We start from the raw sequence: 25,243 nt of genomic DNA on the forward strand, positions 1-25,243 counted from the left end.
GGGAAGAGGGTTGGCAAACATTTTTGTGAAGGGCCAATTAGTAAACATTTTAGGCTTTGCTTACGTCATTCCATCTTTGTGCAACTACTCAACTCCCCCCTTCTCAACTCCGTCCCCACAGTGTGAAAGCAGCCTTCCACGTGTCGCTTAAAGGAATGAGCGTGGCTGTGTTCCAATAAAACTTTATTGACAAACAGGCAGGCAGAATTTGGCCCACGGGCCAGTTTGCCAACCAGTAAAGGAGTTGAAAATACTAGATTTAATAAAATAAAATACGTCGTTTTCACATGTCACAAAAGATTCTTTTGATTTTTTACAATCACTTAAAAAATTTTTTTTAATTCTCAGCTTGCATGAAAAACAGGCAGCGGGCCCCACTCGGCCCGCGGGTCAGTGTCCTGACCCCGGACCCAGGCTGTGTCTGCACACCCGGTAAATGTCTGCGGCATAAACGATCTCTGGGTCCCCCGAACTCGGCCTCCCCGGAGCCGCGCCACCAGCCCGCGTCCCGCGCGCGCCTCCCGCTCGCCCACCCTCCGAGCCGCGCGCGCTTCTTGCCAAGCCCCGCCCCGCTTCGCGGCGATTGGTCAGGCCTCGCCCTCTTCCTCGCCGGGGAACGCCCCCTCTGACGGGCACCGCGGGCGGCCAATGGGGCGCAGCAAGGCCTCGCGCCCCGCCCCCTCGCGCCGTTGGGGCGGGCCGTTGAGGGGGCGGGGCGTAGAGCCTGGTAACCGTTGCCGGTAACAACGCCCCGCCCGGTCGGGCGGGCGCGCGGCGCGAGGCTGGCGGGCGGGCGGCGGGAGCGGGAGGAGGAGCGGCCGCCGCCGCCACCGCCGCCGCCATAGAGACTGTAGCCGTGGAGACTGTTACTTACCAACGGGGACCAACACGCAGCAGCCGCCGCCGCCGCCGCGGGAGCCGCTGCCCGAACTCCGGCCCGAACTCCAGGTGACCGATGCGCCCGCTGCGGGCCGCCCGGCGGGGCGGGCGGGGGCGGCGGGGACCCCGACGTCCGGGGTGGCGCCCGCGGACCTGCCTCCGCGCCCTCGTCCCGAGTTTGGGGCGCCCGGGGACCCCTCCCTCCCTTTAGCCAAACTCGGGGGGACGTGGGGACCCCTCGCCTCACTTTTTACAAAACTTTGAGTTTTGGGGGGTCCGGGGACCCCTCCCTCCTTATAACCAAACTCGGGGGGAGACGGGGATCCCTCGTCTCACTTTTTATAAAACTTCTTGAATGGGGGGCGCCCGGGACCCCCTCTCAAACTCTTCTTTTTAAACTGCCTGAATTGGGGGCCCCCCGGGGACCCCTCTTCTCCCTCTGGCTCCCCAAATCTCAGAAATCGGGGCGCCCCCGGGACGCTTCTCTCCGTCCTCACCTCACACTCTGGAACTGGGAGAGCCCCTAAGATTCCCTTCTCACCTTCACCCCAAACTCCTGGATTTGGGGTGTCCCGGGGAGCCTCTTGTGGTCTTGACGCCCCCTCCCCCCCCAAAATACTGAATTTGAGGGCGGCCCTGGAAGCCCTTTTCTGACTCTTTTCACCAAAAGTCAGTGCGCCTGTCTTGGGGAGAAACCGTCCCCCGTTCTCACTTGTTGGCCGCAAACTCAAGAATCGGGCTTCCCGGGGACCCGTTTCTCACCTTTTCACCCCAAATCCTCGCGTCTAGGGCTCCTCGGACACTCCTCCCCTCTCTCCCTGTTGACCCCACATTCCTGGGTTTGGGGGGATCCTGGGTCCGCCAGTCCTTCCACGCCCCCCCAGGAAGCCCGTTCGCGCACCGGCACCTCCCCTATTTGGACTGATCGCGAAGCGAGAAAAGTTGCACCAAAAGACCTTTTTTTTTTTTTAATATAATTTATTAAATTATTATTTTGTTTAAAGAGCCCGAGTTGTGGCCGAAACTGCGCGGTGGCATTTTTCTCCCGAGGTGGTGCGAGTGCGTGTGCGCGTGTTTGTGAATCCAAACCCCACCCCTGACCTCCCCCCCCACCCCAAAAACACACCCACACCCCAAATGCGCTTTATTCCTGCCCTCTTCCCTCTGGGAGAAGCCCTGGCTCCCTTGGCTCCGTCCCCGTTGGTTTTGCTCGCGGCTGCGCTAGGAAAGTTGGGTTTCGCGATGCGAGTGGCTATTTGCAGGGCCCCCGGGGCCCGACTGCCCCTGCCATTCCCGCGGCGGCGTCGGCGGGGGTGGTGCATCGTCCTAATTTTAACCTCCTGGTCGCCCCGCAGGAATGAGGGAGAAGTGCAGGGAGCGGCGAGGGAGGCCAGGCTGCCTTTCCCCGTGGACCTCGTTCCCGCTTTGGGGTGTGTTGATTATGCGGCCCCCCTCCCAATACACACACAATTATTTTCTCGCTTTGTGCAATTAACTGTCAGTGCAGACTTGCATGAGTGGGTTTTTTTTTTTTCCCCCACCCAATCAGTTTATCTCTGCGAATCCAAAATATCAAATCTTATCCAGGGCTCCCGGTTTCCACTAAGACTTCTCCAACAAAATAACGATAATAACGACACAAAATGTCAACAACAAAAACTTTTTCTTTGCCGGCACATCTTGTGGACACATTTTTATCTTTTTGCCTCACGCTGTGAAACACCGTGTTTGCTTCGATCAAGACCCTTGCTCTGTGTCCTGGGGCATCCCCGGGGTTCGCAACCTGTTTGTTCTTTCTCGCACTCAAGTTTATAAAGATTTGAGCTGACTCTGAAATAACGTTAGAAATGGCTACTCGCGGGCTCTGACCAGACAAGTAAGAGTGAACGGTAAGCCCTCCCCAGGAAAGGAATTTAATTTCCTTAATCAGCAGTGCGCCTTGGAGAAGAGGCTTCATAAAGATGGGAAGGGAATTGGGTAGTTTTTTTTAAAAAAGATGTCCCGTAATATATGATGGAAAAGATAACTGGTTCTGTGATCCTGTGAGATTGCAACTGATGTGGGCCCGGAATGAGTTCAGAAACAGTTTACCCTTGCGGTAAAAGCAGTACTGAATTAACTCTTTAGGTTTCCTGTCTGTCCCAAGTAAATGGCTGAGATGCTTGAAGGGGACGTCCTGGAGGAGGAGGAGCAGAGTTACTAATTACCCCGAGTGACAGAACAAGGCCTTTGCAATTCAGTTGATATTTGCTTCCTGGGTGAAGGGCACTTATTACCTTAATATGTTTTCTTAGCACTAATAATCATCTTTTAACCATGTTTATCACTGAAGCCCTGCCAGGATGGAGCAGTTCACCAGAAAAGCAGATGCTGGGGAATTGTTTATCTGGCTCTTATTCCTTAGATCTAATTTGTAGTTTCAGATTAGCATTGAAATTAATTAATATTCATCAGTATTTAATTAATTTAACTTTAATTAATATTATAATTGAGTCAAAATTTTGAATGTACTTGTGGGATTTTTATAGTCATATGTGGTTGCTTTGCTCGTAAAATTCCAGGGCCAAAAGGAATTGTATCTTGTCATAATATATTTGGCTCTTTTTAATTAACCGTAGGTTGACCACTTATTTATGTAATATGCCCCCCCAAACACACCTACTTATTTGTAAAATGTGAAACTATTTAAAAGGCAAGAGAAACTGTCTCACTTGTCGGGACCCTCACTGAACTCGAGGACACCGGAGTACAAGTCCTGGTCCGGTGTCTAAAACTCCCGGTCTGGAGCACGCCCAGCAGACACACCCATTCTTCTGCACTAAACTGTATGAATATTCCCCCTAAATGGGATAGATAAGGACCATAAACAATTTCAAGCCAGTTCAGGTCAGGTTTTGTTGCCAAATGAGTCCGTGCCAAGTTTACAAAACAAACTTTCAGTTTTCAGAGCCTTTTGGATCTCAACACTGTTGTAAGGGATTGTGGACTTATGTATGAAAAAGGGCGTTTTGACTTCCTTTCTAGAATTTAGATGGTAATTAGCTCTGCCGCAGGCCATGTTCTCTTAGACATGTGCCTGGCGTGGAGTGGAATGAATGAATGAATGGGATATGCATTGGGAATTAGAGAGAAAACTGAAAACCACCACCATACCTCTTGGAAACCCCAAGATCAGCAAAGAAATTCTTACAGGAAAAAAAAAGGGGGGAGAACTTGAGGAGGAAGACCCAGAATTAAGGGGCAGGGTGTGTAAGATAAAGAGTGGGTGAAGGAGCATGGGAGGAACAGCCTGCCACGGGTCTGGAGGGAGTTTGTGCCTGGGAAGCTTGGACCAGCTAAGATGACAAGGGAGGAGACAGGATTCTAGAATCTTCCTAGCAGAAAAGTCTGTCCAGCTGCCTGCTGGACATGTCCAGGTGGACTCTGATGGCAACTTAAACGCAAGGTGGCCAAGCTGAGCCCAAGATAGTCCCCCCAAATCTGCTCCTCCTATGCTCCACCCTCCGCTAGTAAGTATCAACCGGCTTCTCCCCATTGCTCAGGCCAAGACTTTGGAATCTTTCTGGATTCTTCTTTGTCTCAAACCACCAGCAAATCCTGCCAACTCCACCTTCAGTGGATACCTAGAGTCTGACCACGCCTCTCTGCCTCCACTGCCTACCCCTGGTCCAAGCCACCAGCGCCTCTTGCCCAGAGCATTCCAGCCTGTTACCCTGGGGGTCGTACTGCGTCCTGTTGTGTATTCTCAGCTCAGAACCCTCCTATGGCTCCCATCTCACTGGGAGCAAAAGCCAAAGTCTCCCCCAACCCAGGACCCCCCAACACAATACCTCTTTGGCCTCATTTCTGACCACGATCCCATGCGCTCATTCCACTTCAATCCTGTAGGCCCCTGGGTTGTTCCTCAAACCCTCTGCCTAGAAAGCCCTTGGCTCAGGTAATTGGGGGGCTGCTTCCTCACTTCCTTCAGGCCTTTTCTCAAATGTCACCTTGCCAGGCCACCCACTCAAGAGTGACTGCACTCTTAGCCATCTTCTCTGCTTTCCTTGTCTCCTTAGCGTTTATCGCTTTCTAATGCACCATATCTGCATATAATGAGTATTTATTTTTACTTATCGCTGTCCCCTCTCAGAATGTCAGCTCAGTGAGGGGAGGAGGCTCCGTGTGTTGTCTTAACTTCTGTATCCCCCGGGGCTGAGGATATTTCTGGCACTAAGTAGACACTTGATAAGTCTTTGTTAAATGAATAAATAAATGGCTTCCTGCACACCTGTGGGGAAAGCATACGGAAAAAAATTGGAACTATCTGCCACATATCACTGTTTCTGTGACTTGGTACAGCTCAGATGGGATGAATGCGAGGAGAGGGAAGACTAAAGGAAAAATTCCGGGTCCTGGTACTGGACACTGCAGAGGTCGGCTTTGGAGCCTGGCAAAGAAGAGGTTAAAGTGTGGCATCTCTGTTTATTAGCTCAGTGACTCCGGGGAAGGTTGGGCATCTGTGAAATAGATGATAGCTTGTGTGGTTGCATCTTAGAAAGAATATCTATAACTATTTAGCCAGGGCCTGGCCCAAATAGGTGCCCAACAAAGAGTAACTGCAATTATTATTATTATTATTATTATTATTATTATTATTAGAATGAAGCAAATAAGCAGAAGTGGCCTGGTATTATTTATTTTTTTGTTTTGGTTTCCTGACCAGTACCACGTGCTGGAGAGACTTTCAGTAAACATGTCTTGCTTGATTGAGTGGATGAGCCTTAAGCTGTCTGTTTTCGGGTGGGAAATGCCCTTCAGTTATCGGAGAAGTTCGCTGGCACAAACCTGTCACTCTGGAAGCGTTGGGGCTCCGCCAAAACAAAAACAACCAAAAAAAGTAACGTGAAGTCCCACGTCTTGGTTGTGGGATAGGTCCATCTGAAATGAGTGCCCAGACACCACACTTTCGGCTGGGTTTTTTGGGTGGCCAGCTCTGTGGACAGAACTTACAGATGAGAACATTTGAAAACTGGTTTCCCTTCTCTGTTATCACTGGCTCGTAGGTGCCAACCCTGTCAAAGTCTGGAAATCAACCACTTGGAAGTGAGCCCTGGCCAGGTCTTCAGGCCAGGACTTGAGTTCGGCCCTCAGGGGCAGACAGCCTGGCCTTGCTCCTGGCTGCCCCTCACTCCCGTTTTCCTGAAATGCATTCCTGTTTTATGATACATACGTTTTTCCTGTGTTGTTTTTTTTCTTGGTAAGGAAGATTAGACCTGAGCTAACATCTGTTACCAAGCCTCCTCTTTTTGCTGAGGAAGATTGTCCCTGAGCTAACATCTGTGCCCATCTTCCTCTACTTTATATATGGGGCACCTGCCACAGCATGGCCTGATAAACGGTGTGTAGGTCCGTGCCTGGGATCCAAACCTGCGAACCCCGGGCTGCCAAAGTGGAGCGCGCGAACTTACCCACTATACCACCAGGCCGGCCCCGGTTTTGCCTGTTTTAAAATCCTGTTTTATGCCCTCGTGACTTCTTAGTCTTATTTTTAATTTTTGTGACTTCTATGACTTTCCAGAAATATAGTCAACTTCCCAAACCTGTGGATGATACATATAGCAAGTGAATTTTGGGTGCCGTGAATCAGACTATACCTGCTATAGCCCATGTTTAAAAATGAAAAAAAAAATTATAAAGCCATGAAAAATATGTAGAACTCACATGTAATGGCCTGATATAGTGATTATTTGTCATTTTCTGGGTAATGAAGCCCAGATGTGCTATATACAGTAAGTCTATTTTCTACCAAGATCTTTGGTAGTTATTTTGAGCATGTGTGTGTGTCTGTGTGTGTGTGTGTTTAAGAACTGGGCTACTGGTGTCCAGGGAAGCTCATCAGGAGGTGACAGTTGAGCTGGCACTGAAATGATGAGAGGGAGCCAGCCCTGTGGGGTTCAGAGGGAAGAACCTTCCAGGTGGGGGCAGCTGGTGGGAGGAATCAGCTGGGCCTGGGCGAGGCAGAGAAGGATGACCATGTGGCTGATGCCTGCTGAGCGAGGGGAGGGGAGGCAGAGGGCCCTGGAGGCCAGGGAAGAGTCTGGATGCTATTCTAAGTATACATTTCATCCTCAGTAGGTTTTCTCTCTGCCTGTAGCTGTCAGATGGGTGGTGTCCAGCCATTTGCTGGACGACCTGCTTTCCAGACCTCTGACCTTTGTTCATCATTCATTCATTCATTCATTCATTGTCCTCTGAGTCCAGCACTATCCTATGAGGTTCCAAAGGCCGACTAGGAGAGGGAGACAGTTTCGAAGAGGGGCTGTGCCAGATGGTTCTGTAGGGCACAGTGAGTGCACAGAGGAGGGAGGCCGCTCCCCCTGGCGGGGCAAGGAAGGTGTCCAGGAGGAGATGGACTTGAGCTGAATCTCAGGAGTGGTGTCTGCAGGCAGATGGGAGGGGAGAGTAATGCATGGCTGTGTCTTCAAGAAGCTGCAAGCAGCTCCAGCCAGACGAGTACAGGGCACAAGGGAGACTAGGTTAGAAGGGAAAGCAGGTGCCCGCGGGCCAAGTCCAGTAAAGTTCTATTGGAACACGGCCTCGCGCGTTCATTTACATACCGTCTCTGGCTGCTTTTACGAGGCAACGGCAGAGTTGAGTATTCTCAATAGAAGTAGAATGTGGCCAGCAAAGCCCCAAATATTTACTGTCTGGGCCTTTACAGGAAAAAGACAGTGGGACCTGTCTCTCTGGCGCTGGGCTGAGAGTTTTGTGGGGCAGCAGCCTTGGGACCAGGCTTGATTTTGGGAGATGCAGCGGAAGGCTTGGCGTCTGGAGGGAGGAGCCGAGGGCGATTCCCAGGCGTCTGACATTGGGGATCAGGTGGAAGACGTTGCTTCAATGAGTCAGGGACCACAGGAGAAGCTGGTGTTGGGCAGGAGGAGTCATGAGTTCAGCTGTGGCTTTGGCCAGCTTGACACATCTGTGGGACATCCAAGGGGGGACAGTTTCCTAGTAGGCAGCTGGATTTCGGAGTCTGGAGCTGAGCGGGGCTGTCCAGGCAGGAGGTCAGGATTCAGGAGGTGTCCGCATATGGTCGGTCATTTCAGTCATGAAAATGGGTGAGATCACCCAAGGGGAGGGTGGAGAGTGAGAAGAGAAGGACAGAGGCAGAGCCTTCAGAATTCAAGGAGCAGGAAACCAATGAGGAGTCGACAAAGTGGTGTCTTTAAATTTGGTAAAATATACATAATATAAAATTTACCATTTTAATCATTTTTCGGTGTGCAACTTGGTGGCATGAAGTACATTGACATTGTTGTGCAACCATCCCACTATCCATCTCCAGAATGTTCTCATCTCCCCAAACTGAAACTCTGTCCCCATTAAACGCTGAATCCCCATCCCCCTCCCCCAGCCCCTGGCCCCACCGTCTACTTTCTGTCTCTGTGGATGTGACTCCTCTAGGGGCCTCCTGTGAGTGGATCACACAGTATCTGTCCTTCTGTGTCTGCCTCATGTCACTGAGTGTCATGTCCTCAAGGTCCATCCATGTGGTAGCAGGTGTCAGAATCTCCTTCCTTTTCAGGGCTGAATAATATTCCATCATCTGGATGGACACATTGTCTTTATCCATCATCTGTCAATGGACACTTGGGTTGCTTCGACCTTTTGGCTGTTGTGAATGATGCTGGACAGAGGAGGTTTTGAAGGGGTTCTTAGGTGGAGGGGGATCCAAGGAAAAGGCTCAGAAGGCAACGGGGGGAGTAACTCAGGGACTGAGCACCAGGAAGCCTGAGGCTGATAGAGACCAGAATGATTAGACTGGAACCAGTCCCACAGAAAAAAGGGAAAACTACGAGTCCCCGCAGAAAGGCGGGAGGCTTGGCTCCTGAGTGCCCGTCTCCCCGGGAAACTGTTGCAATCATGCTAATAATATAGAAGCCCATTCCTAAAGTCACAACAACACTTAATTATGCTTATATTTTTAAAATGCAAACTGTTTATCTTTTAGAAACAGTGCCATGTTTCCAGGATACGTTTCTGTCCAAAAGGTGATCTGTGGGGTAAGGCCTGGGAAGCAGTTTCCAAAAAAATTACCAGCCCACAAAAATGTGTCCCTGCCCCACCCCAGCCAGAGGGAACCCAAAGAAAACACCAGACAGCGCTTTCCCCACCTCTCCCGTTCTTCTCAGAATACGTACAGACAGATGTAGCCTGCTTTGAGAAAAAATATATTTGCAATTCCAGATACACAGAAAACGGCTTAAAGGATGTGCTTCTGATTTTTAAAAGACTTCTTCGTTTTCTAGAAGAATCCACTTTGGTAGGGACTTATTTATGTAAGGGGCTCTCTGGGGTCTCCATCATTCAGCAAATATTTGTGGGCCCCAAATATCAAACATCTGAGGAGCTTATAATTAGTTGAATACTTAAGTATATTAATATATCATCATACGGAAAGAAGATGGGGAGAAGATGCTAGAGAAATTTAAAATTGTTAGCAACCATTGGCAACATTCAGACCTGTGGTTAAAGCATGAACTGGGTATATTTCAGGAGCTTATCAATTACAGTATGTAATTGATTTACGAGAAGTAAATTACAGTATGGTTATACAGCCAACTCTCAAAGTGACAGAGTGAATGGAAAGTATTTCTGGGGGCCGGCCCCAGTGGCCTAGTGGTTAAGTTCGGTGTACTCTGCTTTGGGGGCCCAGGTTTGGTTCCCGGGTGTGCAGCCACACCACTCGTGGCCATGCTGTGGCAGCGACCCACATACAAAACAGAGGAAGATTGACAACAGATGTTAGTTCGGGGTGAGTCTTACTTAGAAAAAAAAAAGTATTTCTAGAAACCCTGTACCATTCAGTTCATTGCCGGCCTTAGTTCACAACTGGGCATGCATTTGTCTACTGGCCTGTGCCCACCGGGAGGACTCGATGTGCCAAAAGAAGAGTCCTCATTTAACAAACTGCAGGAAGGTGGTTAGAAGTGGCAGCATGGCAGCAACGGGGTGCCCCCCGCCTAGATTTTGGGTTGCAAGCTTCTATCTTCCTCCCACTTTTGTGGGAAACCTAGCTTTTCTCCTTCTTCTAGCTCCAGTGGTGACCAGAGTCCTTCGTCTTTCTACATGCTGCAAGTAGCCCAGCCCTCCTCTCCTGTTCTAGAAGCAACATTTCTCCAGCCTTTAGCTCAGCACCAATAAGTGCACTCCATAATGACTTCCATCTCCTTGCATAGACCTGGGTTCCTTCGTTTCACAATTCTTGCTTATCTCTTCGTCTCCTCCCAACCACCTTGCACAGCTCTTCTGGACTGTGTCGGGAGGAACGGATGGGCACTTTCTCTCTACTTTTGGTAGCCAAACTGATGGACTGGCCCCTCCCCTTTGTCATAACCACATCGTACTTAGCTCGGCACTCAAGGCTTGTCTCGTCCAGCCCCATTTCCCTTTTCATTGCCACATCTTCCACGACTTCTCCGAATGGGCTGTCATACCTTAAGCAGACCTTACACTTTTGTCTCTCCTCTCTCTGGAGAGTCATTGCTGCTGATGACAACCTTACTCTTCTCTCAAGACCCTTCTCCAGTGCTCTCTTGCTGGGGAACCTTGAGATTTTAATTGGCGAACTAAGTGGGAAAAGATGAGAGTGGAGCCGGGTTTCACCACCTCATCGCCATTGACTTTGGGGTGATCATTCTTGGTGGGAGGGCGGGGAGGCCGTCCTGGGCATTGTAGGATGTTGAGCAGCATCCCCGGCCTCCACCTGCCAGTACTCCCCACCCCCTGCCCCCAAGTCGTATGACAGCTCTGTCTCCAGACGTGGCCAGATGTCCCCGGGGAGGGCAGAATCACCTCCTAGTTAGGGACCCCAGGATTAATCAGCCAGAAGTGGCAATGACTCCTGAACTGCCACAGCACAGAGATTTAGCATCACAAGGCTACTCTGACAGGTCGTGGTGACTTAGGTGTCTTATTTCCTATTCTCCGTTGTAAGCTCCAGGGGACGGGGACAGCTGTCCCTGCCGTACCTCCCACAGGGCTTCACATTTAATATGGGAGTAAATACAATATTTGAGCCCAGAGTGCTCTTCAGTGGGCGACACCTGCATCAAGCAATGGCAGCCTTTGTTTTTAACAAAAAGCAAAATCGTGAAACCCTGGCCTGAGATCTAGAGCCTTAAAAACTTCAAGTTTTTGATTCAGTCTAGATTAGCATTCCAGCCCTTTCGATACATAGATTTCCTTTACCAATTCCCAAAAGAAATTTTAATCAAAGACCTGTACTATTAATTGACTTCCCATTTTGCCCAGCCAAAATTGCAAGTCGAGTTCTTTTCCAGAAAGCGCAGGGATCTTACAGGGAAAATGGAGCCTTCAACTCAACCCCCGGTGTGTCCTATTACCAGGAGCGGTGTATACAGTGGAGAATATTAAATGCCTAATTCTATGTCTAAGCAATGGCTTGATTTGTATTTGTTTTGCTTTGGAGCTCTTCCAAGATTTTGCTCTGTTAAAAGGTTGACTTGAAACAAATGTAGTTAGGTCTATTCGAATTTTTTCATCAACAAAACGTGGCACTCAAACTTTGTTGCATGAACGAATTCTCCTTTTTTGCAAAGTTATAGGGCCAGTATTTAAAACCTTACCTTTTGCTGCGGCTCTGGCAATTTGTGAAAAGGTTTGCTGGAGGAAGTCATTACAGGGGATCGACAGAGTTGTATAAAATTTACTCACTTTGCAGGTAAACATTTCTCATCCTGGTTTCCTTCCTGAAAGATCCATTTCCCCAGCACTGTCCCCCAGCTCAGGAGCATTTCCCATAAGGGGACGCTGGTTCACGGTCACAGCCCAGGTGGCCCTGGTGGACATGCACGGGGTGGGCGCGGAGGGAAACGTGTGTCACTGGAGGCACCCCCCGACCCTCTATCTCCTTTCTCTTTAGAGACGTAAATATTAGCCAAGCACGAGCTGCACTGCCGAGGCTGGGGAGTGCCCCCATTCCTGAAGTTTCCACCAAGGAACCCCAAATTTCTAGTTAGGCCATCATGATTCTTATTGGGAATAGAGGTGATTGTTAATGCCAGTCGGAATATAAACCAATGAGACAAGCTGAGGTGAATTTCATGGATAGCAAAATTCCCTTATTGTTTCCTAGTAGAAACTCTGAAATATTTGTACCTTCATTTGCCGAGTTACAAAGCTCCTAGCTAAAATGACATGCACCGTCATTTGTGAGCCGTTCACCTTCTCTGAGCCATAGAAGACCTTCCAGTGCTGCAGGGAGTCTGGTGTAAGGGAACTGGAGTCATCTGGGTGGTGAAAACTTCTTAAGTGGATCCCAAGAGTTTCAAGGGGAGAGATTGTCTTCTACACCCGGGGGGATGAGCCGGCAGTCTAGAAGTTCTGACAAATGCTTGTGGAATGAGCAAACTCTTCCTCTTGTGCTTCAGACCAAGGAAGAGGGTTTTTCGAGAAGGGCAGAGAGCGGTATATGGGACATAGAATAAAGCAGGTTGGGGCAGAAAAAAGCAGCTCTCAGCAGGGAGTAGCCAAACTTTAAAAGTCGTGACTGTCAGATCCCCAAGGTTATGGTTTAAAAAGAAAGGGTTGCCACGACCTCACCCACTGAGCACATGGCGTGTAAAACATATTCCTTCTAATCCTTGCAAAACCGCAGCAGGGGCGATGTGATTATAAGGCCCTGAAAAAGGCAGAAATGCCTCACGTGCTTCTCAGTCTCTTGATTATCCCGGTGTCATTGTCTTAGTGGCCAGGCTTGAAGCCTGGGGTCACCTCGTCTTCTCCCCGCTCTCCTTCACCCCACTAACCCCCTCCCCAATGTGTCCCGTATCCATCCTGTCCTTTCTGTGTCCGTTTATGCGTTTCTAGTTCACTTCCTGTAGTTCAGGACTGTTGACATAACCTCCTGATTCCTCCTTGTGTGAAGGGTACCACACAGATCCCATTCTGCTCTCTCCTTCCAAGTCTTGGATGTTTCCATTGCCCTCCACATTGCACCGTGAAATACCAGTGCATTTAATTAAATCACGTGAACTGGCAAAATCTTTATTAATAAAACCTGATTAAATTATGAAAAATGATAGCAACGATGAGCATCTCCTTTAAAACTTCTGCTGTCAAATCAGGCAAGACGGGCTGACCCAGTGTTCCCAGTAATGCAATATTTGAGTGAAACTTGTTGTTTTGTTTACTGCTGTTCACTAGCAGATAGAGGAGATCTGTACCAAGGGTTTAAGAAATATTTGTGGGGGAAATTGCTTTTAATTTGAGAAATGTGTCCATTACATATTTTTCTGCAAATCAACAGAAGTGCGTTATTTCAGCAAAGCGCCCTTATTTTATTTGAGAAAAGAAAGCCCACAGAATGTTTTAGTATTCCAAGGAAGTGGGGGGTCGGCAAACATTCTCTAGAAAGGACCAGATAGTAAATAGTTTAGGCTTTGCAGGCCAGTCTCTTTTGCAAATACACAGTCTGCTGTTGACAACACGTGAACCAAGGGGTGTGGCCGTGTGCTGATAAAACTTTATTTATGGGCACTGAAATGTGAATTGCATGTAATTTTCATGAGTCACAAAATATTTTGATTTTCTTTTTAACTGTTTAAAAATGTAAAAACTATTCTTAGCTTGTGGTCCATACAAAAGCAGGCGGCAGAGAGGACCAGTGTGGACCATGGTTTGCTAACCTCTGCCCTGTAGGATGGAGTCAGGGGCTCTGCTCGGCATTCACAGCCTGTCTCCGAGGGGCCCAGCTTGTTTTCCCCAAGATCCCTCAGCCCAGGCCCTCAGCTCCAACCAGCTCAGTCTCTTTGCCCTTCTCCCGCCCCGCCCCGCCGTGACACACATACCCTGCCTGTGCCCAGATCCTGCTCCTGGACTAGTCCATCCTCCCGGGTTGTCCCACCCTGCCCCACCACTGTGGTGAGGTCCTGCCTGTCCCGCAGGGTCCAGGACGGGACCGTCCCGGATTCCCGCCCCATGGTTTATGGTACCATGTTCCACCCTCCGTCTGTACCTGTCACCTCTGCGACATAAGGAGTTAATTGTGTGTCTCCTTGTCTGTCTCACGCAATGTAAAACCCTTGAGCTTAGAGACCATGTCTGACTTTGTAGAACACCAACTAGAGCAGTTATTTGTTGAACTGACTCAAGTTCTTACTAGACTGAAATCTTACCTAGCTCTAAAAACCATTTAGCTTACTTTCTAGTAAAATAGGGCCTTTTAAGGATATTTGTGAATTCACACTTTGGTGATTTATTCTCGGAATCTTCTAGATCACGATTGTCCAATGGAAACAGCGCATGTGAGCCACAAGTGTAATTGAAATTTTCTAGAAGCCACGTTTTGAAAAGTAAAAACTGACTGGGGAAACTCATTTGAATAACATATTTTACTGAATCCAATATATACAAAATTTTGTTCTTCTAACATGGAATCTCTATGAAAAATTTTTATTGAATTGTTCCACATCCTTCTAAGTGTGCTGACTTTGAAGTCTAGTATGTGTTTTATGCCCACAGTACATCTCAGTTTGGACCAGCAATATTTCAAGCACTCAGTAGCCACAGTTGGCTGGCAGCGCAGGTAAAGGCGTTAAAATGAAGACAGGTCGTCCCTATCCTTTTTAAAAGGCAACCACCATTCAAGCTACTTACTAGCGTCCAGAGGTTTCAGAGGCACAACAATTTAAAGGCGCTTACGAGGTGCAGGTAGCACGGGTCCTCCTGACTTGAATGTTTCCCACTTTCTAAAGTGATCGTCACTGGGCGTTGCAAACAGGTGGTCCACTCCAGGCCACTGAGCAGTTCGATCCCAGAATTCCCTTGTGACCACTTCAGGACTCGTGGTCAGTCCCCATATGTCTGTTTCCTTCCCTTTTTACATTACGAAAGTCTTATCTTTTCATTGTAAAAAGTCCAAATAGTACAAAAAAGTATAAAAGGGAAAAAGAGCCTCTGGCTTCCTCCTCCTCCCTCTTCCCGCCCCTCCCACCGCTAATAAAGTGTGGTGTGGATACTTCAGATATTTTGTATGCATATAAAATATACTGATACTATTTATTATTTTTATTATTTTTAAATTGAGATATAATTCACATATGATGAAATTCACCCCTTTATAAAGTGTACAACTTAGGGATTTTTAGTATATTCACAAAGTTATGCAACCGTCACCACTATCTAGTTCTAGAACATTCTGCCAACCCAAAAAGATACCCTGTCCCCATTAGCAGTCACACCCCAGCCCCCTCCCCAGCTCCTGACTACCAGGAACGCACTTGCTGTCTATGGATTTGTCTGCTCTGGACATTTCACATCAATGGAATCACACACCGTGTGTCCTTCTGTGTCTGGTTATCTCACTGAGCATCGTGTGTTCAAGGTCCATCCACGGTGTGGCTGTGTCAGGGCCTCACTCCTTTTATGGCTGAACTAATACTTTTTTTTAGCAAAAAAGCATCATATTATGCCCAGTTTTCTGCAACCTGCTCTTTCCATCTGAATTTTAGTCTCTGTCTTTCCACATCACCATTTGTGTGTCTACTTCATTCTTTCTACATAACTGCCTGGGATTCCACAGTACCCACCTGACTAAGGTATTTCATTAGCTCCTTATGGAGGGGGCTTTCATTTATCCTTCTTCACTTTACCAACAATACTGCAGGGAGCAGCCTTGTCCAAATGCATTTATGCTCGTGTGTGAGATGTTCGCAAATTCCTGGAAGGGGCTTCCTTCCCTTTGCGTTAGATCTCTCTCTTTCATGCTCGATCCCTGCAGTGACGGTCTTTCCACTGTGTCCTTGCCTGCAACTGTACCACCTCCAGTGTGACTGGCTGGCACCACCTCCTCCCACCCCCACCAACGCCATGGGGCCCCTTTATAACCTGCCTGTCCTTCACCCTTCACTCCAGGTCCCATTCATCCAATAGTGGGTCACCAACCTTTTGACAATCTGTGAAAACGTGTGTCCTCCTCCCCCAGGAAAATGCACTGTGAACGCATCCATCATGCTCTGCATGTGATTTTGGAGCCTCTCAGGCCCCTTGCAACCTCCCCCTGGACGAGCCCAACTTCCGAAACTTGTCAATTCCCCGTCAGTTCCATTCTGCCCATTTTGCAGCCCGCGTGTGGCTGACTCAGCCCCAGTCTGTCACCGCGAGCTGCGCCCATGCCCACGCGTGCCTCTGTGGGAGGCCCAGCCGCTCGGCCGGTTCGTGCTGGTTAGTGCCGACGCAAGTTCACGCTTGCTGTCTTGATTCTGAGCTGACTCTCACCCAGCAAGGGCGTTTCCCTCGCCTTCCAATTCCCTGCTGATATGTGGTTTCAGCTTTGCTGCCCTGATACTCCACCAAAGCGTTCATTCCGCGGCTTTCCCAGCAGGGCCCTGAGCAACCTCTGGGCCACCCTCTGTCTGTCACCCGCCGAATGGGGTCATGGTCCTCCATGTGCCATCCAAGGGACTGAGCTCCTGTCTGCTCTCTCCAGCCCAAGTAGGCGGCCCCCTCGTGCAGTCTCTGGATCCTGCTCTCAAACCTCTGTCTTTGTCGTGTAGTTGACTTCTCATTATCGTGTAGACGTTACGCAAAAGTTTAAAACCAGAATTCCAATGACCTAATCCTTGATAAAGTTGTCCAGCCTTAATCTGAGTTCTTCTCCCACTTTTTTTTTCTTTTTTTTTTTTTTTGGTGAGGAAGATTGGCCCTGAGCTAACATCCGATGCCAATGCTCCTCTTTTTACTGAGGAAGATTGGCCCTGGGCTAACATTTGTGCCCATCTCCCTCTACTTTATATGTGGGACGCTGCAACAGCATGGCTTGATAAGCGGTGCATAGGTCCACGCCTAGGATCTGAACCTGCGAACCCAGGCCGCCAAAGCGGAGAGCGCGAACTTAACTGCTGTGCCACCGGGCTGGCCTCTCTTCTCCCACTTTTAATTCAACTCAATTATATTTTTCTTTTTAACATCCTTTAAGACTTCTGAGACACTAACCTAATCTGGTTTTCCTTTTTTAGTGTTTCATGAATGTAGAATGTTCTGGAAACTACCTGCTCCCTTATTCTCCAGTGGTGATGTTCCTTAGGGCTTCTGCCAGAAAGTCTGCAGTTCTCTCGACTCCCCAACTGGGACATATTCTCGTTTCAAATTCCTGGGGGTAAAATGCCTCCCTCTAGCTGCTCATTCCTCATTCGTCCCCTCGGTTGGTTCTATTTATGGGACGCGTCGAACCAAATGTTTTGGCATTTCTGTAACAGACTTCCTTACACCTTTTTCTCCTTGTCATTGGAGGTTTTCCGACAGAAGTCTCTTAGGAATAGTGTGTAAGGAGAGTTGTTGTTTGTAAGCCAAGTTTATTTCTGAAAACATTAAAAAGAATTTTGACCTTGTAAGTTCTCAGACCTAACTTTCTCATTATTACGGGCAATATCACATTTCACTTCTTCCAAGGTAAAGAATGTGGGGGCAATTTCAGTTTCTACAGCATCTGTTTTTCTTCTTGTCCAGCATTTGTTAACACTTGCTGTGTTATTTTTTTTTAATTGAGATAAAATTCACATAACATAAAATTCATCATTTTAGAGTACAGTTCAGTGGTTTGCGGTATACTCACAAAGTTATGCAACCATCACCACTATCTAGTTCCAGAACATTCCATCACCCCAAAAAGATACCCTGTCCCCATTGGCAGTCACTCCCCATTCCCACCACCCCCCCAAGCCCCTGGCAACCACTAATCTACTTTCTATCTCTATGGATTTGCCTATTCTGGACATTTCCTATAAATGGACTCATACAATTCGAGGATTTTTGCTACTGGCTTCTTCCACTGAGCGTCATGTTTTCAAAATCCATTTACATTGTAGTGTGTATCAGTAATTCATTCTTTTTTATGGCTAAATAGTATTTCATTGTATGTATATACCACAATTTGTTTATCCATTCGTCTGTTGATGGACATTTGGGTTGTTTCTACGTTTTGGCTATTATAGGTAATGCTGCTGTGAACATTTGTGGACAAGTTTTTGTGCAAACATATATTTTCGTTTCTCTTGAGTAGACGCCTTGGAGTGGAATTGCTGTGTCATGTGGTAATGCCATGTTTAACTGCTTAAGGAACTGCCACATGTTTTCCACAGCAGCTGCCCCAATTTTCATTCCCACCAGCAGTGTAGGAGGGCTCCAATTTCTCCACATCCTCACCAACACTTGTCATTTTCCCTTGTTTTTATTATAGCCAACCTAGTAGGTGTGAAGTGGAATCTCGCTGTGGTTTTTAATTTCATTTTCCAAGTGACTAATGATGTTGAGCATCTGTGTTGCTTATTCGCCATTTGTGTATCTTCTTTGAAGAAGGAACACTACTATTCAAAGGAGTCACCTTTTGTGATTTTCTTGCACCCACAAGTTTCTCTTTGTGAAATTCCCAAAGACCCTGAATCGTGAGGTGCAGGGCACAGGTCAGAACTGTGTAGAGGGATGGAGAGGGATGGAGAGGAGGGAGGGTCAAAATCCACAGGACCTGAGGGCTGTCCCCTCTCTTCCTTGTGACATGGCTCCGGCTCTGGCCTGTGAGCATGCCCTTTTCAGAAACTTCCCCAAATCCCGCAGTCTCGTCCTCTACGAGGGAGACACGACAGGGATGTCTGCCCTCACCCTCGGAGTGTCCTTGACCCTCAGGACACAGAAATTTCTAGAATGTTATTTGTCTTACATGGACTGTTTGATACCTGTACATTATTTATCTAGAATTACTTTAGGCTCTCTTTTAGAGACATGAGGCCAAACATTTGAGTCTAGTAGGGGGTCAGCAAACTAGCCCATGGCCTAAATCCAACCCACCACCTGATTTTGTCCACCCAAGGGCTAAGAATGGTATTTTACATTTTTAAATGATTGAAAAAAAAAATGAATGGAAGAATAATGTTTTGGACCACGTGAAATTATATGAACTTCCCATTTCAGTGTCCCTAAATGAAGTTTTATTGGCACAGGGCCACACTCTTTTGTGTACATATTGTCTGTGGCGGCTTTCGCCCTACAACGGAGGAGTTGAGTAGTCTCGACTGAGAACGTCTGACGTGCAAAGTCTAAGACAATTGCTATTGGGCCCTTTCCAGAAAATTCTGCCAAGTACTGGTCTAACACATAGTACTGGTTATATTTGACTAGCACTTAATATAACATCATGCATATATGAATACAATTAAAGAAGAAATCCTCTGGCCACATCCACCTTGCAGGATGAATTCCCTCTGCCTTTTTATGTCTATGAGACTGCACCTTTTTAAAAAATTTTAATTCGACAGCACCTTGGCCTTTCTCTGTGTCGCATTCCTCTGTCTTTCAGGCCCTGGAGAGCCTGGGTTAGGTTCAGACCCACACCCTGGGGTGGGGCCTTGCTCTGCAGTCCAGAAGCATCTGTTCCTCTTCACTGTGGTGTCTGGCTCACCAACACTCAGCCCTGGGTGGCTGTCACTCGAGGACTGCCCCTCCCTCTCGGCTGGTTGGACCAGCTCTGGAATTTGGTGTGCTAATCATGGCACCTGGGGATCATTTCTGAAGTTAATTACTGCTATCGATGATGGTACAAGGAGACAGGCTCCTGTGTGGGAACACCGACTTCTTTAACAGTTGTCTTGGTATTGGAACTCACTATGACAGTGACATAGAAGAAGTAAAAATGTGTAGTGGCTAATCAATAAGGGGAAAAAAATCAGTGTTTAGAGACCAACAAAGCTAACTCTTTCCATCATCTCAGCCCTTCCATATAGAGCTAAAATCCCACTTTAAATGAATTCTGCATAACTTAGAAATTGTTTGTTGTAGCTGAATTTTTTCAACTTAAGACATTGCTAGGAATCACTGCTAGTCCCCAGGGAGGACTAGAACCGGTGTCAGGCTTCTCTGAATGGGAATGTAGGTGCCATCATCTTGGTGCCATGGGACTGATCAGTGTCGGCTACCAAAGATGGCAAATTAGGTACGTTTCCTTGGTTCAGTTGGATGGATGTTAGAAAAATCTGCAACTTCTCCGTTCTCCTCTTTATTCCCCGCTGGCAGATGTTTCTCTCTTAGGTTTCCTCAAATCTGCAGCATTCCTGGGTTTAGTGGCCTATGGGTTAATTATCGCCAAGGTGGTCATTGAAGGAATAGCTAATTATTCCTACAGTCCCTTCCTGGACTGTTTGAATTCCTAAATGCGGGGTAGGGGGAGAGAAGACTAGCCACCTCCAAACTGTGACTGCCCACTAGAGACGGGACGTGCCTCCCACTCCACTCCTGTGACCGCCCCGCCTGGCCCCATGTCTCTGCCATGTGTGATTGGGGCCCACTGCCACCAATGTGCCCTTCCTCCAGGAAGTGGATTAATTGTGTCACTTTCTTCTGAAGACTACTGACCTGCCTGGATTATACAATGAGGCTTGTCTAAATGGAGTTCTCGATTTTTGAACTCAAGTTAAAAAAACAAAAAGACATACCACTGTAGCCTAGTGGTCCGAGTGGTCCTTAACCCCCCTGTCTTCTTTAATGTCTGCCCAGAAGAACAGACACTAACTTCCCATTCCCTCCCTCAGCCCCCACCATCTAGGATCCCGCTAGAGCCAATGGAATGAGCATGTTGCAGAGTTTAAACCTCTTTCCAAGTTTTCTCTAGGTTTTAAAGATAGAAGGGTAGGGGACCGGCCTGGTGGCATAGTGGTCAAGTTTGTGCTCTCCACTTCAGCGGCCCGGGGTTCGCTGGTTTGGATTCCGGGCACACACCGACGCACCACTTGTCAGGCCATGCTGTGGTGGCGTCCCACATATAAAGTAGAGGAAGATGGGCACGGATGTTAGCCCAGGGCCAATCTTCCTCAGCAAAAAGAGGAGGATTGACAACGGATGTTAGCTCAGGGCTAATCTTTCTCACCAAAAAAACAACAACAACAACAAAAAAAAACATAGAAGGGTAAAAATTAGACGAAAATCTAACACTTTGTTGTAAACAGACAAGGCTGGTCTTCATGTAACATTTGTGTCTCTGTAAAGTGGAGTGTGTCAGTTCCACACAAATTCTGTTTGAAAATAAGAGTAAGGAAGTCATCATTGAAAACAGGAATGAGAGGTAGGCACAGTCATGTCCATTTCCATTAAAGGGGAAAATAGAATTCGTCTAATTTATGTCAGCTTCTTTCAAAAATTCAGTTTTAGGATGCCTTTCTGGCAAGATTAGATTTTCAAGTGTTGTTACTTAACTTTAATTACTTGTTTATAATATTTTACACCAGCAAGGGTGCCAAGACCATTCAGTGGGAAAAGGATAGTCTTTTCAACAAAGGGTGTTGGGAAATTGGATATCCACCTGCCAAAGAATGAAGTTGGACCCTTATCTTCCACCATATGCAAAGATTAACTCAAAATGGATCAAAGACTTAAAAGTAAGAGCTGACACTATAAAACTCTTAGAAGAAAACACAGGGGAAAATCTTCATGACCTTGGATTCAGCAATGATTCCTTGGATATGACACCAAAGGCAGAGGCAACAACAGAAAAAAATTGATAAATTAGACTCAATGAAAATTAAAAACTTCTGTGCAGGGGCCAGCCCTGTGGCTTAGTGGTTAAGTTTGCGCACTCTGCTTCAGTGGCCCAGCTTCGCAGGTTTGCATCCCAGTCGCAGACCCACACACCACTTATCAAGCCATGCTGTGGCAGCGTCCCACATGTAAAGTAGAGAAAGATGGGCACGGATGTTAGCCCAGGGGCAATCTTCCTCAGCAAAAAAAAAAAGAGGAGGATTGGCAGCAGATGTTAGCTCAAGGCTAATCATCCTCACCAAAAAAAACACACACAAAAAGAAACTTTTTTGCATCAAAGGACACCATCAACAGAGTGAAAAAGCAACCCATGGAATGGGAAAAAATGTTTGCAAATCATATATCCAATAAGGGGTTAATATCCATAATATGTAAAGAACTCCTGCAATTCAACAACAAAAAAACAAGCAACCTGATTAACAAACAGGCAAGTATTTGAATAGACATTTCTCCAAAGAAGACATACAAATGGCCAATAAGCACGTGAAAAGATGCTCAACATCACAAATAATTAAGAAATACAAATCAGAACCACAATGAGATACCACTTCACACCATTAGGATGAATATTATAACAAAAAAGACAGAACATAGCAGATGTTGGTGATAATAAGGAGAAACTGGAACCTTTGTGCACTGCTAGTGGGAATGTAAAATGGTGCAGCTGCTGTGGAAAACAATATGGCGATTCCTCAAAAGCTTACACATAGAATTAACATATGATCCTGCAAGTCCACTTCTGGGTATGTACCTAGAGACTTGAACAGATACTTGTACACCCACGTTCACAGCAGCATTATTCACAACAGCCAAAAGATGGAAGCAACCCAAGTGTCCATCGACAGATGAGTGGATAAACAGAATGTGGTCCATCCATACAATGGAATGTGATTCAACCTTAAAAAGGAAGGAAACTCTTGGGGTCCAGCCAACTGGTGAAGCGGTTAAGTTCACGCACTCTGCTTCGGTGGCCCAGGGTTCACCGGTTTGGATCCCGGGCGCGGACCTACGCACTGCTCATCAAGCTATGCTGAGGCGGCGTACCACATAGAGCAACTAGAAGGATATACAACTGTGACATAGAACTATTTACTGGGGCTTGGGGGAGAAAAAAGGGAAAAAGGAGGAAAATTGGCAACAGATGTTAGCTCAGGGCCAATCTTCCTCAAAGAAAAAAAAAGAAAGAAATTCTGACACCTGCTCCAACATGGATGAACCTCGAGGACATGATGCTCAGTGAAATAAGCCAGACACAGAAGGACAAATACTGTGTGATCCACTCATATGAGGTCCCTAGAGGAGTCACATCCATAGAGACAGAAAGTAGATGGTGGGGGCTGGGGGCTGAGGGAGGGGAGGGGAAGTTAGTGTTTAATGGGGACAGAGTTTCAGTTTTGTAAGGTGAAAAAGGTTTTGGAGATGGATGGTGGGGATGGTTGTACACCAATGTGAATGTATTTAATACCACTGAACTATACTCTTATGACTTAAATGGTAAATTTTACATTACATATGTTTTACCACAATGAAAATAATGATAAATATTTCATTCCACTTGGATTTCCCAGTCTTACGTTAAAGGAGGCATATTCTTTCATAGTTTAGATCTTGTAAGACCCACTTCTTCTGCTGAATCCCAGCCTCACAGCTGAGTAAAGGCACTAAATCTCTCTCATATGTGGTCGTATGCCAGTTGAATGATGCATAGTTAACTCGTTTAACTTCCATACTCTCACTTGGGAGGATTATACTTTTGAATCGATGGTCCTTACTAGAAAGGAAAGCACAAGGCAGATTGAGGACCAGTTCTGTGCACTCAGGGGTTTCCCGCACCAAACTTAAGGTCCTCACAGGTCTGGACTTTTTGCTGGAGATCTCTGGGGTGTTCTGTGCATGCGTGCTGGTGCGTTTGGGGACCTGGGGATGGAAAGAGAATGATAAGCAACCTTAGCAGGAATTTCAGAAAGGAGACAATAGGACTAATTTGTTCTGAGTCATTTGAGTGCTTACTTGACGGCAGGTGTCTTTCGGCGAACCTAAAGATGAGGACGACATGGTTCCTAAATGGCCATCTAAAACAGAGGTCAGCAGACTCCAGCCCAGTGGCCAAATCTGGCCGCTGCCTGTTTTTTGAAGTTCCTGTAGGTGAAAATACTTTTTGCATTTTCAAATGGTTGAAAAAAATCAAAAGAAGGATATTTCGTGACACATGAAAATTACATGAAAATAAAATTTCAACGTCCATAAATAAAGTTTTTTTTTTCCTCCCCAAAGCCCCAGTGCAGATTGTATATCCTAGCTGTAAGTCTTTCTAGTTCTTCTATGTGAGCCACCGCCACAGCATGGCAACTGACAGATGGGTGGTTTGGTTCCATGACCAGGAAACGAACCCGGGCTGCCGAAGTGGGAGAGTGCCAAATTTTAACCACTAGGCCATCAGGGCTGGCTCCATAAATAAAGTTTTATTGGAAGAGCTCCAGGGCCGAGACTAGGGTAAGGCAAGTGAGGCACTCACTTTGGGCACAAAATTTAAGGAGGGAGAGTGCGAAGAAAAACTCAGCCATCGAGGTAAATAATATTTTAATGCAGTATTTTTAAAATCAAAATAAATGCCCTCAAAAATCCATGATGAGCAAAGTATCAAAATTTTAAAGACAGCATCAACATTGCTGATATTTTTTCCTTTGCCCAGGCTCCAGTAGGGCTCTGAAAGCAGCCATGCTCACTCCTTACCTATGGGGGCAGCTTTCTAGAAGCAGCAACAGGGTTGAGCAGTCACAACAGAGACCTTATGGCCCGTGAAGCCAAATCGTTTATTCTCTGGCCCTTTATAGAAAAAGTTTGCCAACCCCTGATCAAAATCAATTTACTCTATTAATCCCTAACAGTAAGTAACTGTAACCAAACTACAGATCCAACGTCTTGTCCATTTCCTCTGTCCTCTTTTTAATAGGCCTTTTTAAACAATGAGCATACACTCGTAAATTACTTAGTTTTTGGATAACGGCATTTATAAGTCAATAGGGACAATTAACACTGAATTAATAAGCAAGCTGATGCTTGTGGGCTGTGTTGACTTACTAAGTGTTTAATTACCTGCATGAAAATTGTAGAAGCCATTGTTTATTTTCATGTTAGCTAAATCCTTAATTAGTTAACCCTTCATTCACTGGGCTGAATGTTACTTGGCTTCTTTATAAAATGATATATTTCCTTCCCAGCTTCCATATATATGTCTTAAGAAGCTCATTCAAGAACTTAAGAAGCATTAATTATTATTAAAATCTAAAATAGTAAATGCTGTCTTCCTCCCTGGTTTTTCTGCTTTTGATTTTTCTCCCAATAGTCTAAAAAACAGTGCTCTTTTAAGAACATAAGTCAGATCATATTCTTTCCTCACCTGGGGCTTTCCTCAGCAAATGGAACAAAGTCCAGACTTCTGGCCATGCCCTCGGGGCCTCTGCTGACATCTCCAGCCCCCTTGCCCTCCTCTGCCACAGGGCCTTTGCACCTGCTATTTCCTGTGCTGGGAGTGCCCTCTCCCACATCTCCCCACGTCTGGCCCCTGCTCCAGTCAGGTTTCCGGTTAGTGCCATCCTCCGTGACACCCTTAATTGGTCTGTCAAGAGATTGGGAGCCCCTCCACCACCACCCCCAGCTCTGTCCCTCTGCTAACCCCTTTTGTGCCGGCCTGGATCTTTCTGAAATAACCTTGCGTATCTAGTGACTGGTGTCTTGTCTGACTCCCTGGCACAAGGGTGTCAGCGCCCCAAGAGCA

At 46.9% G+C, this 25,243-nt stretch overlaps 1 protein-coding gene across 3 annotated transcripts in view; it reads left to right on the plus strand.

Annotated features, from left to right (window-relative positions):
* Positions 1 to 807: 807 nt before the first annotated feature.
* The window catches only part of RFX2 (regulatory factor X2), a 96,083-nt gene continuing 71,647 nt past the window's right edge, over positions 808 to 25,243 (plus strand). For all 3 annotated transcript variants that reach the window (XM_058538040.1, XM_058538041.1, XM_058538042.1), the window contains exon 1: positions 808 to 948. The gene's annotated coding sequence lies outside the window, so the exon portion shown is untranslated. The remainder of the gene's footprint in view (positions 949 to 25,243) is intronic.

Source organism: Diceros bicornis, unplaced genomic scaffold (assembly GCF_020826845.1).
Source record: "Diceros bicornis minor isolate mBicDic1 unplaced genomic scaffold, mDicBic1.mat.cur scaffold_73_ctg1, whole genome shotgun sequence".
Lineage (NCBI taxonomy): Eukaryota > Metazoa > Chordata > Mammalia > Perissodactyla > Rhinocerotidae > Diceros > Diceros bicornis.